We start from the raw sequence: 16784 nt of genomic DNA on the forward strand, positions 1-16784 counted from the left end.
GGTGGTAATGCAAGCATGTATGCTACTTCGCCCACCCTTTCAAGAATTTCAAAGGGTTCGATATACCTAGGACTCCACTTTCCCTACTTTTCGTACCTCATTACACCTTTCATAGGTGAAACCCGGAGCAATATTCTTTCTCCAACCATGAATGCAATATCACGAACTTTAGGGTCAGCATAACTCTTTTGCCTAGATTGAGTTGTGCGAAGTCGATCCTGAATAATCTTGACCTTATCCAAGGTATCCTGTACCAAATCGGTACCCAACAACCGAGCCTCTCCCGGTTCAAACCAACCAACTGGCGATCGGCATCGCCTTCCATATAATGCCTCATATGGATCCATCTGAATGACTCAACTGGTAGCTATTATTATAAGCAAACTCCGCAAGTGGCAAGAAATGATCCCAAGAACCTCCAAAGTCTATAACATAAGCGTGGAGAATATCTTCCAATATCTGAATAGTGTGCTCTGACTGTCCGTCTGTCTGTGGATGAAATGTTATACTCAACTCCACCCGCGTGCCTAACTCACGCTGTACAACCCTCCAGAAATGTGAGGTAAACTGCGTACCTCGACCTGCAATAATAGACACGGGCACCTCGTGAAGGCGGGCAATCTCACGAATATAAATTTTAGCTAACCTCTCTGAAGAATAGGTAACTGCCACTGGAATGAAATGTGCTGACTTTGTCAACCTGTCCACAATGACCCAAACTGCGTCAAATTTTCTCTGAGTCTGTGGGAGCCCAACAACAAAATCCATAGTGATATGCTCCCACTTCCACTCAGGAATTTCTAACTTCTGAAGCAAACCACCAGGTCTCTGATGCTCGTACTTAACTTGCTGACAATTCAGACACCGAGCTACATATGCAACTATATCCTTCTTCATTCTCCTCCACCAATAATGTTGCCATAAATCTTGATACATTTTAGCGGCACCTGGATGAATAGAATACCTGGAACTGTGTGCCTCTTCAAGAATTAATTCACGAAGCCCATTCACATTAGGCACACAAATACGACCCTGCATTCGCAGAACTCCATCTTCCCCCACAGCAACCCATTTGGCATCACGGTGCCGCACCGTGTCCTTAAGGACAAGTAAATGAGGATCATCATAATGCCTCTCTCTGATGCGCTCATATAAAGAAGACCGAGTGACTGTGCAAGCTAGAACCCAAATGAGTTCTGAAATATCTAAACTCACGAATTGATTAGCCAAAGTCTGAACATATGCAACTAATGACCTCTCACCAACCGAAATATACGCAAGACTGCCCATACTCACAGCCTTTCTACTCAAAGCATCGGCCACCACATTGGCCTTTCCGGGGTGATACAAAATGGTGATATCATAGTCTTTCAACAACTCCAACCATCTTCTCTGCCTCAAATTAAGATCCTTTTGTTTGAACAGATACTGAAGGCTATGATGATCAGTAAATACCTCACACGAGACACCATAAAGGTAATGCCTCCAAATCTTCAGCGCATGAACAATGGCTGCCAATTCTAAGTCATGAATAGGATAATTCTTCTCGTGAACTTTCAACTACCGCGACGCATATGCAATTACCTTGCCATCTTGCATTAATACTGCACCAAGCCCAATGTGAGATGTATCATAATATACCGTATACGATCCTGAACCTGTGGGTAATACTAACACTGGCGCCGTAGTCGAAGAGGTCTTGAGCTTCTGAAAGCTCATCTCACACTCGTCTGACCATCTGAATGGAACACCTTTCTGGGTCAGTCTAGTCAATGGGCTTGCTATAGATGAAAACCCTTTCACGAACCGACGATAATAACCTGCTAAACCCAGGAAACTGCGGATCTCTGTAACTGAAGTAGGTCTAGGCCAATTCTGAACAGCCTCAATCTTCTTAGGATCCACCTTTATGTCTTCTGCCGATTTAACATGCCCCAAAAAGGCAACTGAGTCTAACCAAAACTCACATTTTGAAAACGTGGCATATAACTGATTATTCTTCAAAGTATGAAGCACACTTCGAAGATGTTGCTCATGTTCCTCTCGACTGCTGGAGTAAATCAAGATATCATCAATGAATACAACCACAAAAGAATCCAAATAAGGCTTGAACACCCGATTCATCAAATCTATAAATGTTGTTGGGGCATTTGTCAACCCAAATAACATCACTAGGAATCCGTAATACCCATACCGAGTTCAAAAAGCTATTTAAGGGACATCAGATGCCCTAATCTTCAACTGATGGTAACCAAACCTCAAATCGATCTTCGAAAATACCTTGGCACCCTGAAGCTGATCAAATAAGTCATTAATCCTTGGCGGTGGATATTTATTTTTGATAGTGGCTTTGTTCAACTGCCGATAATCTATACACATCCGCATAGAGCCATCTTTCTTCTTTACAAATAATACTGGTGCACCCCAGGGCTAGACACTGGGTCTAATGAATCCCTGATCAAGCAAGTCTTGTAACTGCTCTTTCAATTCTTTCAACTCTGGCGGGGCCATACGGTATGGTGGAATAGAAATGGGCTAAGTGCCCGGAGCCAAATCAATACAGAAGTCAATATCTCTGTCGGGTGGCATCCCCGGCAAATCTGCAGGAAATACTTCTGGAAATTCACGAACAACTGGTACTGAGTCCATAGAAGGGACATTCGCACTGGGATCGCGAGTATAAGCCAAATAGGCTAGACACCCTTTCTCTACCATACGCCGAGCTTTCATATAAGAAATAACCCTGCTGGCAGAATAGCCAGGAGTTCCTTTCCACTCTAACTGAGGTTAACCCCAGCATATCTAGGGTCACTGTCTTGGCATGACAATCCAATATAGCATAATAAGGGGACAATCAATCCATACCCAAGATGACATCAAAATCTACCATATCAAAAAGTAGAAGGTCCACACTAGTCTCAAGATTACCAATAGTAACCACACACGGACGATAGACATGATCTACTATAACAGAGTCTCCCACCAGTGTAGATACACACACAGAAGCACTCAGAGAATCACAAGGCACAACCAAATATGAAGCAAAATAGGAGGACACATAGGAATAAGTAGATCCTGGATCAAATAGAACTGAAGCATCTCTATGGCAAACTGGAATAATACATGTGATCACAGCATCAGATGACTCGGCCTCAGGCCTAGCTGGAAAAGCATAAAATCGGGGCTGGGCCCCACCACTCTGAACCGCGTCCCTGGAATGGCCTCTGACTGGCTGGCCTCTACCTCTAACGGTCTGAACTCCACCTCTAATGGCCTGACCTCCACCTCTAATAGCCTGACCTCCAACTCTAGCTGGCTGACCCCTACCTCTGGCTGGCTAAGCAGGCGGTGAAGCAACCGGTGCCGGTATGATGGCACAAAAATCTTGCGAGATTTGTTACTCGCCAATCTAGGGCAATACCTCCTGATGTGACCAATGTTCCCACACTCATAACACCCATCCTGATGCCGTGGTTGCTGAAGCTGAAGCTGACCCAGATGGGTCGAATAACCACTGTAGTAACTCTAGAGTGGTGGTGCACCGATAGGAGCTGAATGTACACTAAATGCTGGCTACCTAGAGTAATGCATAATAGGACCGTGACTCCCTGAAGCACCGGGAGATACATGAAGTGCTGAATGAAACGGTCTGGGAGGATGACCCCTACCAAAATTACCTCTGCCTCCAGATGAGGCACCACTGAAACCACCGAACTGACAAGGCCTCTTATCGGACCTCTGCCCTCTCTCCTGTGTAAGAACCATCTCGATCCTCCTTGCGACATTAGCAGCCGCCTGAAACGAAATCTCATTTCCGGTCTCCTTGGCCATCTAAAGTCTGATAGGGTGAGTGAGTCCCTCAATAAACCTCCTCACTCTCTCTCCCTCCGTAGGTAGTAAAAGGAGAGCATGACGGGCCAAATCCACAAAACAGGACTCATACTGAGTAACAGTCATACTACCCTGTTGTAGACGCTCAAATTGCTTGTAGAATTCCTCTCTTAGTGTGATAGGGAGGAACTTTTCTAGAAATAGATGAGAGAACTGCTCCCATGTAAGTGCAGGCGATTCGACTGGTCGGGTCAATGTATAATCTCTTCACCACCTCTTGGCGGAACCCATCATCTGAAATACAGCAAAATCAACCCCATTGGTCTCAACTATACCCATGTTCCGCAGCACCTCATGGAAGCGTTCAAGATAATCTTGTGGGTCCTCAGAAGGTATACCACTGAAGTGAACTGGAAAGAGCTTGGTAAACTTATCCAGTCTCAATAAGGCCTCAAAAGACATGGCGGGCCTATCACCGATCTTTGCCGCAATAACTGGCTGAACTACCCCAATTAGCGGGGCTACTGGAGCCTTATTTTGGGGAGCCATCTACTCCGGAGCGGGAGTAGTGGGAGTTTGTGCTCCTCCCCCAGCCTGTGAGACGGCTGGTGCCACTGGAAATGTACCATTCTGGGCCACGCCCTCCATAAGACTTACCAAACGGACTAAAGCATCCTGAAGTACTAGAGTGGCTATGAATCCTTCTGGGACCTGAACTGGTCCAACTGGTATATTCTGAATTGGAACCTCCTCCTGAAGGTCCACCTGAGGTTCTTCAACAGGTGCAGCTGCTCGAGCTCTAGACTGAGCTCTACCTCGGCCTATGCCTCTGCCTCTAGCACGACCTCGGCCTCGACCTCTACCCCTGGCCATAGTTGTCACCGGGGGTTCTGGTCCATGTCCATCGGTAGAGGTATTACGTGTTCTCACCATCTACGAGAGAATAAGAGTAGAATGGTTCAATCATCGACGATAGAATACATTCGCACGACAGAATAAGAAAGAAGTGATATTATTACTAAACTTCATAGCCTCTGAGAGATAAGTACAGATGTCTCCGTACCGATCCTTCAGACTCTACTAAGCTTGCTCGTGACTCGTGAGACCTATGTAACCTAGGGCTCTGATACCAACTATCATGACCCAAAATTCCCACCTTCAGACCGTGATGGCGCCTAACATTTCACTTGCTAGGCAAGCCAACATTAGAGTAATATTGTCTATTTTTAAACAATTTTTAAATCTATTAATAATCAAAGAACAAATGCGGAAGTAAAGTCTGAAATGTAGTGAAAAATCCATAAAAACAACGATGTCTAAATACCATCCCAGAATTGGTGTCACAAGTGCACTAGCTTCTAGGAAAATACAAATAAAGGTCTGAATAAAATAAAACTGTTTGGAAATAAACACACAGCTAAAGTAAAATAGATGGGGACTTCAGAACTGCGGACGCCATGTAGTTATACCTCAAGTCTCCTCCGAATAGCTGAAATCCGATCAAGTCTATGGCACGCCGCTGGGACCAACTCTGAAATCTACACAAGAAGTGCAGAGTATAGTATCAGTACAACCGACCCCATGTACTGGTAAGTGTTGAGCCTAACCTCGACGAAGTAGTGACGAGGCTAAGGCGGTTCACTTACATTAACTTGTACGCAATATTAATAACAACAACAAATAATATAAATAAATCAGGTAACTCATTTATAATAATTGAAGCCAACTCAACAGTCATAATCCATTATTATTTCACCCAATTCTGTTGCAGCGTGCAACCCGCTTTCACAATATATTCACATTCAATTCTGTTGCAGCGTGCAACCCGCTCTCCCAATATATTCCTTTTAGTCAAGTCTGTCATATATTTATTTCAATCAAGTATATATATAGACTTTTAAATAAGTCTGTTGTGGCGTGCAATCCGATCCCCCAATATTGACTTTTAAATAAGTCTATTGCGGCGTGCAATCCGATCCCCCAATATATATATACACTTTTATTTCCGTTGCGGCGTGCAACTCGTTCCCCCAATATAATTTTAAATAACTCATAGATGTAATAAAACTTACTCCAATAAATACCACGTCCAATGAGAAATTATTAAGCATCAAGGCACACAATAATTATAATTTATTTATGAACCAAACAATGACAAATAACAATTTATTATGAAAATCATAGAGAAATTAGGTAGTTTAATATTTAATATGCTAAATGTCAAATAACAATTAAAAAACATAATTCAAATAGAATGTAATAATTAATGCAGGAATTCAAGAATTAATATTTGACAAAGAATAAGAGAGAAACAATTAATTTATGATTTAAAATAATTTATGATTTTTCAAGTAAGCAGGCAAACAATTAATTTGACGATGTATAGACACTCGTCACCTCGCCTATACGTCATTCACATGTAATTCACATAACAAATAATTTAAGGGTTCTATTCTGTCACGACCCAATTTTTCCTTCGTTTGGTATCGTGATGGCACCTAGTCTTAAGGACTAGGTAAGCCTAACATTAAGTGAAACAACACTATTTAAATAACATCTAACAAGTTAAATAAAAATCTCTTACAATTCCCAAAACCGGTAGTACAAGTCATAAGCTCTACAGAGTGTTTGCTAGAAAACTTCTAAATACAACTGTCCAGAATTAAGAATAAACAGTGCAAAACAAAAACTGGAAGGTGACTCCGAAGTCTGCGAATGCAACAGCAGGTTTACCTTAAGTCTCCACAGCAACAGTCGACACAGTTAGCTAACGAACAAGTACCTGGATATGCACGAAAATGTACAGAAGAGTAGCATGAGCACACCACAGCGGTGCCCAGTAAGTATCAAGACTAACCTCGGCGGAGTAGTGACGAGGAACAGCTAAGACACCCACTGGTCTAATAAACTGAACAGATATAAGTACATGAACAACAGAAGAATGATGTCTACATAAAGACTATGCAATATGGCTCACAGTACAGTAATGGCAATAAGGAAGGAAAACAACAAGTATCATCGGAATATCATGAAAATGACACAGAAAGGTGAATGAAACACAACCTAAATCCGGAATCACAAATACAGCAAGGACAAGTAATAACTTAGCAACTACAACCGCTTTTACATTAGGTTTTCGTCAACAACTCCACGAGGTACCGAACCTCAGACATATCACAACTCACGGGTCTCAATACATGAACTCTAATACTTGGCATCCTGTGCCCTCATAACATCTCATAACCGTACTGACGACTCACGTGCCAATAGAGTTATTCTCACATAGAAGGCAAGTAACAAGGGTGAGCATCTATGCTCAACAATATCAAGAATGCCTCTTATCCGATAAGAGTGCTTAACTACGTGTATGCTTGTGCAAGTGTCCTACCATAGTCCATATCAGCAAATAAGCATAAGGAAAAAGAACGGACAGCACGTTGAATATTTTCTCACAGCTTTCATAAGATAAAGCTCACACAGGTACGCATACCACTATACAATATCAACATAAGAAATAGTCTAATACAACATGCCTACGTGTCTTAATTGTTTATGTGAATTATGTGTAGCATGCTTAATCAATTTCCTGCTTCTTCCCTGACTGGTACTTAGTCTAAATTGTAAGAATTTCGTGATGTAGTTGTATTTCTATCATTCGCGCTGCATATTTACTTTGGGACTATGGAACGGTATTCCAGGAGATCCCTCTGTCTTGCATATTTACTTTGGGACTACGGAACGGTATTCCGGGAGATCCCCCTGCACATTTATTTTGGGACTACGGAACGGTATTCCGGGAGATCCCCCTGCACATTTACTTTGGGACTACGGAATGGTATTCCGGGAGATCCCCTAGCTCATTTACGTTTGGGACTACGAGATGGTATCTCGGGAGATCCCCTGTTGTGTTTCTGTGTACTGAGCTGTTATCTTCTATGATTTCATTGTTGTTAAATTTCATCCTTTATTTCATTGCGGTATTACACTCTATATTGTTTTATTATATATTTACCGGTAGGGACCTGACCCGACCTCGTCACTACTCGACCGAGGTTAGGCTTGGCACTTACTGGGTACCGATTGTGGTGTACTCATGCTACTCTCTACATATATTTTTCGTGTTCAGATACAGGTGTACCTTATCAGCCGCATTATCAGTGAGCCGGGACAGCTTTGGAGACTTCAAGGTATATCTGCCGCGTCCGCAGACCTCGGAGTCCCCTTCTACTCTTTCTTATGTCCATTATCTTCTCTATTTTTCCTTGTTAGACTCTGATGTATAGAGACACTAGATTTTTCTTTTTGTAGTTTGTGATTCACGATGTTCCGGGTTTTGGGGTTTGTTGTGTATTTTTGAATAATTGGTTAAATTCATATTTTTATTTCATTATTCCGTAAAATGTTAGGCTTACCTAGTTGTAGAGACTAGGTGCCGTCACGACGTCACACGGAGGGGAAATTGGGTCGTGACACATTATACCTCCACCTATTTTTAATTTAATCGGTTGGGTGGGCAGCTATTTGGATTAATTCTTTTAAAATATATGAGTAGAATGATTTTTTTTATTCAAATTATAGTTGATCATAAGAGATCATTTTTCTGACGCTATCATCAGAGTGACTTTCTAGCTATCTTGATTTCTACCTTTTTGAGCAATATCAAGAATATTACACATATACAGTTGCAATTCTAGTACATCTATATTGTTGCGGAAGCCAAATGTATATAGTGTGAATGAGTCACAACTACTATACCAAAATTTATGACAACCACTAAATAATAAATAAGACAATAAGACAACAATAAAAGAACACCAGAATTTACGAGGTTCGGCTAATTTTGCCTACTTCCTCGGACACAATCAATATTTTATTCCACTCCAAAATTACAAGTGAAATAATACTAAAGAGAAAAGATACAAATGCCTTAAGAAGATTAAAAAAAAAAAAAGGGAAATGAGAGGTGTAATAAATCCTAAATATTAGGCCTCCTTTTATAGTGTGAAATTCCCATTCAAAATTGTCATCCACCGATGTGGGACTTTTGACAATTTCAACAAATCTCCACCTTGGCAAAATTCCACATCTTCAATTTTCTCTCAATAATAAATTTTGGTTGTGTCTTCATCTTCAATCTTTAGTGTTCAACAATGTTGATCAAATCCAAACAATGTTGAAACTTAACCGCAGTCACCACTTTTGTCAGCATATCAGCAGGGTTCTCCGTAGTATGAATTTTCTTCACCGTGACTCCACCTTCTTCTATGATTTCTCGTACGAAATGATATCGAACATCAATGTGCTTCGTCCTTGCATGATAAACTTGGTTCTTCGCTAATTGAATAGCACTTTGACTATCACAAAAAATTATAATATTTTTTTGTTCAATACCAAGCTCCTTTAGCAACCCCTGAAGCCAAATTGCCTCCTTCACAGCCTCTGTAATTGCCATGTACTCTGCCTCTGTTGTAGACAAAGCAACTGTTGACTGCAAAGTAGACATCTAACTAACTGGTGCCTTTGCAAAAGTAAACACATAACCAGTAGTTGACCTTCGTTTGTCCAGATCACCCGCAAAATCTGAGTCACAATATCCAACTACAGACCGATTGCCTTCCTGCTCAAAAACTAACCTAACATCTACAGTACTATGAATATACCGTAGAATCCATTTCACAGCTTGCCAATGCTCCTTTCCTGGATTATGCATATATCTGCTAATAACTCCAACGACTTGTGAAATATCAGGTCTCATACAAACCATTGCATACATCAAGCTACCAACAGCATTTGCGTATGGTACCCTTGACATATACTCCTGTTCAGTTTCATCCTTTGGCGACATAGTAGTACTTAGCTTAAAATGGGGAGCAAGTGGCGTACTAATTGGCTTAGTCTTCTTATCTATGCCAAAACGCTGAAGTACTCTCTTCAAATATTCTTTCTGAGATAAATAGAGTTTCTTTGAACGTCTATCTCTTATTATCTCCATGCCAAGAATTTTCTTTGCCTCACCCAGATCCTTCATCTCGAACTCCTCCTTCAGTTGAATCTTCAACTTATCAATTTCTTCCGAATTTTTGGAAGTTATCAACATATCATCAACATATAGGAGAAGATATACAAAGGAACCATCATTAAGTTTGTGCAAATACACACAATGATCGTATTTGCTTCTCTTGTACCCTTGCCGCAACATAAACTTGTCAAATCGCTTGTACCATTGTCTAGAAGATTGTTTCAATCCGTACAACGATTTTTCAAGTTTGCATACCATATTTTCTTTTCCAGCAACTTTGAATCCTTCTGGCTGATTCATGTAGATTTCCTCCTCCAAGTTTCCATGTAAAAACGCAGTTTTTACATCCATCTGAACTAGTTCCAAATCCAACTGTGCTACCAAAGCCAACATAATTCTAATGGAGGAATGTTTTACAACTGGAGAAAATACTTCATTGTAATCAATTCCCTCCTTCTGAGCATATCCTTTGGCCACCAATCTTGCTTTGTAGCGAACATCTTCTTGGTTAGGAAATCCTTCTTTCTTTGCAAATACCCATTTGCACCCAATTGTTTTCTTTCCCTTCGGGAGATTGGCCAATTTCCATGTATGATTCTGATGAAGGGACTGCATTTCTTCATTCATGGCAATCCTCCACTTATCTTTTTTTGAACTTTGGATTGCGTCTTTATAAGTGGTAGGAACACCATCAGCTACAATTGAGGTTGCGCAAGCAACCGTCTCTATGAGACGAACAAGTTTCGTTATTGTCCTTTTTGGCCTGCTGGTTGCTATTGATTCAAGTTGTTGTCGAGATTCCTGAGTTGAAATCTCCCTCTCTATTGGCTCTTCTTCCAGAGGGTAATCTTCATGAGTTTCCTCCTCTGCTTCTTGTGTAGGAAAAATAAATTTTCCCTCAAACTCCACTTGCTTTGATGCACCACCAGTTTGTTTGACATCTTCAACTGTCACCTTATCTGTTATGGCAGATTCATCAAAGGTAACATCTCTGCTGAATATAATATTCCTTGTCTCTGGACACCATAAGCGGTATCCTTTGACTCCAGAAGTAATTCCCATAAATATAGCCTTCTTTGCTCTCGAATCCAATTTTGACTCTTTCACATGATAGTATGCAATTAAGCCAAACACATGCAAAGAATCATAATCTACAGCAGGTTTTCCATACCATTTTTCAAATGGTGTCTTGCCATCAATAGCAACAGATGGTAGATGATTAATGAGGTGGCATGCATATGTAATTGCCTCATCCCAAAATTCTTTGCCCAAGCCAGCATTGGACAACATACACCGTACCTTCTCCAGTAAAGTCCGGTTCATACGTTCTGCCACTCCATTCTGTTATGGTGTATGTCTGACAGTGAAGTGTCGGACGATGCCATCATTTTCACAGACCTTATTGAAATGATCATTTTTGTATTCACCTCCATTGTCTGTGCGAATACACTTGATCCTCCTGCCTGTTTGATTCTCCACCATCGTCTTCCATTTGAGAAAAATTCCCAACACTTCATCTTTCCTCTTCATTGTATACACCCACACTCTTCGGGAAAAATCATCAACAAAGGTTACAAAATAGTGCTTCCCACCCAATGAAGGTGTTTTGGAAGAACCCCAAACATCAGAGTGTACATAATCCAAAATGCCTTTAGTATTATGGATCGTTGTGCCAAATTTAACCCTTGTCTGTTTCCCTTTGACACAATACTAACTCCAAGTTGCAAGTCTTTACGCCTTTTAACAATCCTTGATTAGATAGAGCTTTCAAGGATTTCCCTCCAGCATGTCCCAAGCGCATGTGCCATAGCCTGGTTGCTTCTGCCTCTTTGTCATCACTGGATATCACCGTTGCTGTCCCAATAACTGTACTACCACGATAGCGGTACATGTTATTGTTCTTCCGATTGGCCTTCATTACCACTAGTGCACCTGAGCATATTCTCATCACTCCATTTTCTGCAATGATTTTGAACCCTTTTGATTCTAGGGCTCCCACAGAGATGAGATTCTTCTTCAAACCCGGTACATATCGAATATTTGTTAATGTTCTGATCATTCCATCATGGCTCCTTAATCTTATTGAACCAATGCCATATGAGGTAAAAGGGTTGTTATCCACTGTGTGGATGACTCCATATTCTCCTTCTTGAAAATTCACGAACCAGTCTTTGTTGGGACACATATGATAGCTACAAGCCGAGTCCATCAACCATATGTCTGATGATGTTGATAACTCTGTTGTAACTAATGAGAAGTCTGAATCATCACAATCAGCTACATTTGAATCCATAATGGCCTTTCCATTGTTATGTCTGGCCTTATTCTTTAACTTCGGACAGTCTTTCTTCCAGTGTCCCTTTTCTCGACAAAAGGCACATTCATCTTTGTTGGGTCTAGATCTCGACTTAGATCTTCCCTTCTTAGTCCTCGTTTGATTTTGAGGACGACCCCTCACAATTAGTGCTTCTCCTTCTCCGCCCTTCTGTTTTTCTCCCTTTCTTTGTTCATAGCTGTACAAAGCCGAACAAACATCTCTGAGAGAAATTTCGTTATTTCCATGGAGTAGAGTAGTTTCAAAGTGCTCGTACTCATTAGGAAGTTACCCCAACAACATCAAGGCCAAGTCACCATCATCAAAAGTTGCATCCATATTTTGCAAATCTGTGACCAACTTATTGAAACTGGTGATATGTTTATTCATTGTGGTACCAGGAACATAGGTGAAGCGAAACAGACTCTTCTTCATGTACAATTTATTTTGATTGTTTTTCTTCAAAAATTTATCCTCCAGTGCTTTCCATAATTTACTTGCAGAAGTTTCCTTTGTGTATGGATATTTCTGCTCTCTAGCAAGGTAGGATCGAATGGTACCGCAAACAACACGATTGATAATTTTTCAATCTTCTTCTCCAATAACATCTGGCTTCTTTTCTTCAATGGCAAGATCTAGCCCTTGTTGAAAAAGAACATCTAGAACCTCGCCTTGCCACATCCAAAAATGTCCTGACCCGTCAAAAATTTCTACCGCAAATTTCGCATTTGACACAATTCTTGTCATAAGCGAAGATGCCAACGATGACGTATTATTGACACTTGATGTAGATTTTTCTTGTTTATTGTCTTCCATTTTGAAACAAATATTATTTAGTAACTGACGACACAAATCAAGATTATTTCCTTTCTGGTGTGGAAGATCAGACTAAGCTGCAACCACAGAGCATACTCAGACAGAATCTTGACTCAGTTACCAAGATAGATCTTTTCTGATGTGGAAGATCAGACTATGCTGCAACCACAGAGCATACTTAGACAGTAACCTAGATCTGTTACTAATTGTTGCGAAAGCCAAATGTATATAGTGTGAATTAGTCACAACTACTATACCAAAAATTATGACAACCACTAAATAATAAACAAGACAATAAGACAATAATAAAAGAACAACAGAATTTACGAGGCTCGGCCAATTTTGCCTACTTCCTCGGACACAATCAATATTTTATTCCACTCCAAAATTACAAGTGAAATAATACTAAAGAGAAAAGATACAAATGCCTTAAGAAGATAAAAAATGCAAATGAGAGGTATTTTAAATCCTAAACATTAGGCCTCCTTTTATAGGGTGAAATTCCCATTCAAAACTGTCATCCACCGATGTGGGACTTTTGACAATTTCAACAAATATATCCTTGTTTACAAGAATGTTACGATCTTTACACTTTGCTATAAAAAAGTATTGCAATTCCTTGTGAAAAAGGATTTCAACTCTCAACCTATCTTAATCGGTTCAAGATTTTTTTATTAATTTTGTTTCTTACTTTGAACAAGAGAACAAATGGAAAGAAAGGGAAATGACTCTCAACGGTTGTGGTGGGATGGATAAAACTCTTCTATCCTTAATCAGAATTTTTGGGTTCGAGTCCTAAGAATGAAAAAAGATTATGGTAGAAAACACTTTTATTATTAATGGGTCTTATACCACATAAATTTAGACTAGTAAAAGTCTTAATACGAGTACCGAACAACATGTGAGAAAATGAAAAAAATTGATAATGTTATATTGTCTTGTATAGTAAGCAAAAGACGGAAAGAAACTTGTCTTCTCTTTGTCTCCTTTAGTAATGAGAACTAAAAGAACATGAATATTCGTTTCCCTCAATCCATGAAATAAACTTCTCTTTTTAGTTTTTTCAACAATCAATCATTTCCCTTTCCTTTTAAGTTTCTTCTTTTATCTTCTTTTCCGTTCTGAAAAAAGTTATGCAACAATATGGATTGATTGCTGCATTTCCAAACACTCAATCCCAACATAAATGGGCGAGGAAGAAATAGAGACCGGATTCAGAATTTGAAGTTTAAAAATATTAAAAAATTTATCTAACTCATAGTTTGTTTTAGTTATTATGTTTCGTAATTAAATATTTATACATATTTAATAAATTTTCTAATGTAAATATAAAGTTTAAACAAAAGCTATTATATTAGTCCAAAGCTTTAACTAATATGTGTATCATTTATGCGTTCAATTGAAAATAGTTTTTTTTTTATATGAGTGTATAAAATAGTGATATTTAAATAAATACTAAATTCTGAAATTATAATTTTAAAAGTTTAATTAGTTCAGTATTAAGAACTTTAAATATTGACTTAGTAAATTTAGATCTTGAATCCTAACTATGTATGCTATCCTTAGTGTAACTTGAGATAAAAGGAAAAAAAAACAGTAACAAGTATATATATGCGCGTATACTCCAATATACTTATATATCACCAACCATCACTTGTCAGTGTTCTTATTTAAATTGTTTCATCTCAATCTTGATCTAAATAGTAATAATATGTCAATAGCAAGTGATCATATATTATATCATTTGACTCTGCACAACTATAACCTAGAGCACTACATCAATAATTGAAGCAACATATTATTTTCACACCTAAGTCCTAAATCTAGAACTTTCCTATCTCTCTTTTTATGATATCCTTTTCATCATTCCATTCAATAATATAGAGGGCAACCGGTGCACAAAGCATCGGGTATTCGCATAGGGTTTAGATAAGGCCGTAACTCAAGGGAAGTGGCGTAGACAGCAAGCGTTAGTGAGTGCTTCCAGTGCTCGGACACGTGACCTATAGGTCATACGGTCTACGGAAACAAGTTTATCATTGCTCCAAAGTTCCACTTCCTACCATTCAACAATATGCATGCATTTAATTATATACCTTGTAAAAAAAAATATTACTAGTGCTAATCAATTTTCCTCGTGCTACATTTTCTTCTATATATAAATTATATATTTTTCCACTTTGTATTATTTTATATACGTTTGTTTTTTTCTTTTACATATTAGAGATACCTCCACAACCATATATAGTGGAATTGTGGGTGGGCACAATCTCATCATAGTATACACTATCAAATCAGCACTCCAATAAGCTTTTTGTATTGCATGCTTTAACATTTTCGTCCACAAACTTTGGTCTCATTTTTTTAAAGTTTCAACATATAATCGCTATTCCTATCACAATACATTAATTAAACAAAATTCTCCCACTTATTCTAGTGTACCTAATTAGTATCTACAACTATAAATAGCCCAAACATTGCTCAAAGTGTTACAACAACAAAAACATCCAAGCACAACTAGCTAAAAAGAGTACGCTAACGTTGTCTTTGCTGTTTTAGTCTTGTGTTTCAAGTATGGCTAAGGTGAAGGCTTTTTCCTTTCTTGTTTTTCTTGTTTTTTCAAGTTTTGTTGTAATGTCTGAAAGTCGAGTGGCAAGGATGGATTTGGGATTGGATTTGGGTGGTGTAGGAGTTGGTCTTGGTGTTGGGATTGGCTTAGGGTTAGGTGGTGGAAGTGGTTCAGGTGCCGGTGCAGGTTCAGGTTCAGGATCAGGATCAAGTTCAAGTTCAAGCTCGAGCTCAAGTTCTAGTTCATCTTCGACTGGTGGAGGTGGTGGTGGTTCAGAGGCAGGCTCATCTGCCGGGTCATACGCTGGATCAAGAGCCGGTTCTGGATCTGGAAACCGAGGTGGATCAGGTGGTCGTGGTTACGGAGGTGGATACGGCGGAGGGCATGGTGGAGGAGATGGTGGTAACTAAATTCATGCATGTCAATTTTCACTCGTAAAATTAATCAACCATTTCAAATTAAAGTTAATAATAAACAATGTGGTGAAGTCTTTATGTAGCTTGTAATATGTACCCTGTACGACTTGTTTAATTTGATCATTGTCATTTGTGTTTAGGCTAAATATAAGGAATCATGTTTGGATTGTGTTTTATGCGTTCTTCACTTATGCAAAAGATGTTTTTCAACGTAACTTATGTATCCATCACATGGCGTTTTCTATGGCAACTATATAATTCAATAAAATTTATAACTTTCTATTTAATTTGAACCTTATGTATATATATGTGAAAAATAAGTATAGATAAGGTTAAATACATATTTCAAAACCTATATCTTCAATTTAAACTCCGACGACGGTCTAAATTAAATTCTGGATTCGCCAATGGTGATACCGACAGTTGCCGCTACTACGTGCACGAATCAATTGTAAGATAAGAAATGGACCAGATATATATTACAGAGGACAAATCATACTAGATTTAGTGCTTGTCAATAATTAAGATCAAATAGGATATATGACAGACTAAGAAGTTATAGAGTATGTCAATAATAATAATGATGATGATGATGATGATCATAATAATAATAATAATAATAATAATAATAATAATAATAATAATAATAAACAGATTTCTATTGTTTCGATTTCTTGACGATGATGCAATAATGAGAACTTTTCATCGGATTAGGTTTGAAGTTCATAAAGAGTCTAATGTGTAGGTATGATCGCATCCTTATCTTTTCCGCTAAGTAGATTTTCAAAAATTTGAAGTTAACGTATTATCTGAAAAAAT

This window comes from Nicotiana tabacum, chromosome 18 (assembly GCF_000715075.1).
Source record: "Nicotiana tabacum cultivar K326 chromosome 18, ASM71507v2, whole genome shotgun sequence".
NCBI classification, from domain to species: Eukaryota; Viridiplantae; Streptophyta; class Magnoliopsida; order Solanales; family Solanaceae; genus Nicotiana; species Nicotiana tabacum.